Here is a 2256-nt window from a genome sequence, read left to right as displayed (position 1 = left end):
CGATGCGGCTGTAAAACTGACTGTTCGAATAACAAATGTTCATGTAGAAAAAACAATTTGGAGTGTAATATGGCATGCAACAATTGTAAAAATATGTGTAAGATAGAGCGGCAAACCTTTTTTTTATTGAAATCAGCGAATTTTTTCATATAGAACAAAAATAAAAAAATCTCTTGCAATTTGTTCTAGGTCAAACCTTATATCGACAATTAAGGAGGGGTCTATTGATCAGGTTGGTTTCCTCGTGTTGCCAAGCTTGCAAAGAGATGTGGAACAAACATTTTCAGTTGCAGGTTCTCTTCAACGAGCCCGTCAATCAAGGTTATCCATAGTGCGTGTGTCCGATATTATCATATATCGAGAATATCGATAGGATCTATTCATTCAACCATGTAACTCCAATTATAAAATTTCTCCCGGATTTGTTAACTTACTTATATTTATATATTTTTGTGCAAAGTTTTTGAAGTCAAGGAATAATCAATGTTTAGGTAGAAATCATCAATAAATTATACTACATTAAAATAATATTGTAAAAGAAATAATACGATAAATGACAAATTCGAGTTTAACAATATGCATTGCGAATGGTATGGTTTAAACTAGGTTATTACTAATAAAATAAAATGTCACTACTAAAAATACTAGAATGACAAATTAGGCGGGAAGAGTTCAAGTCAAAAAAAGCAACTTCTTAACCAGAAAGAATCATTTGAAATGTTCAGAAATTCTGAATGTATCAGAAGAATTCGCCGGCGTATTCATCTCATTTTAAGTTACAGAAAAATTTGTTGTTGAAGAATTACTTTCCGTGAAGAACGAATTAAATAAATAAATAATATCACTTTTTAAAATATTTCAGAGTAATAACTTCGTTCATAATAGTTTATTCTTAACAGATACGTTAGACAGATTCACCAAATGACTTTTACTAACGATTGTTCGTCTGAAACCTCTTATGATATAAAGTTTAACTGACGATTGTTCGTCTGAAACCTACACCAAATGAAGTTTTATTGACAATTGTTCGTCTGGAACATTCACGATATCAAGTTGTATTGGCTGTTGTTTGTCAGAAACCTTCACGATATTAATAGGTTCAATAAATATCTCTTTGCTTATAAGCTGTCAAAACGAAATTCATTTTCTTCACTTTCAATACGAGGATATTTGTTTCGTGAGATTGAACGGTTAAAGAATATTGTTATCTTCAGAGGCACTCCATGAACGAAGAATGCCCACCTCTGCACCACTAAAATTTTGATTAAAAATAATGCCATAGTCCAGCATTATTTTGGGGTAGTATTGAAAACGGTGGTGTATTGAGAGGAATTATTATTATTAGTTATTATTTGCGTATTATTATTAAAGATTTGGAAATATAGCTCAATCGAAAGTGTAATCTAATGAATAAATCGGATTTGTCTTTATACCTAATATTGATTTTAATAATAATAATAATAATCAGCTAGGCTAATACCCATGGCACCACCTTAGGCCCAAGTCATCGAGCGACTTATAATGCCTTTAAATAGGTGGCCGGGTTACAATGCGTAGGAGGGTTGTGGCAAGCCATTCATGCCACGCGAGCCAATAGCTCCCTACACGTACTATTACCGTTAACCTAGACAAGTTTTTATGGAAAGAGGAAACCGAAGATCTCGGGGGAAAACCCCTTTAACCAGTGGGGAGGGAACTTGCAAACGCCACGCAGAAGGAGTAGTTTCGAGTTTTCACCCAGTGCCACATGTTGGGATCGAACCCGGCTTCTCTTGCTGCGAGGCGAAAACGCTAACCACTCCGCCAACCCACTTCATGTATACTAATTATAAGAGGCTTGCATTATGTTTAAAATAAAATGAGTGGCATAAGATCCGCGACGTTAAATTTACTGTTTTAAAACGCGCGCTAGTTCGAGCATTATAAAAAGGTTAGTTATAAAATGAGAGTTGAATTTGTAAGCTCCCAGGAAGTGGAGCTCTGCTTTGTTATGTGATAAATGCTATTAAAGGCTTTCTGATATTAACAGAAGATTTTTCGGTTCAAATAGTTAGATTAGAAATAGGAAATTCAAATTATTGGTTCAGTCGGTCATTCGAATTAAAATCTTTTTACACCTACTATTCCGCTTGAAGTATCGACACACCTTAGGCCTAAGTCCTCATAGGAGTAGCCACAAGGAAAAGCTCACGTTATTGTTGAATTTTTGTCTGGTAAGCAAACACTGAGTTTTAAAACGGAAAAATCAAGAACCTA

This window comes from Leiobunum rupestre, chromosome 3 (genome assembly GCF_980474605.1).
Source record: "Leiobunum rupestre chromosome 3, qqLeiRupe1.1.hap1, whole genome shotgun sequence".
NCBI classification, from domain to species: Eukaryota; Metazoa; Arthropoda; class Arachnida; order Opiliones; family Sclerosomatidae; genus Leiobunum; species Leiobunum rupestre.
This window is presented reverse-complemented; position numbering follows the sequence as displayed.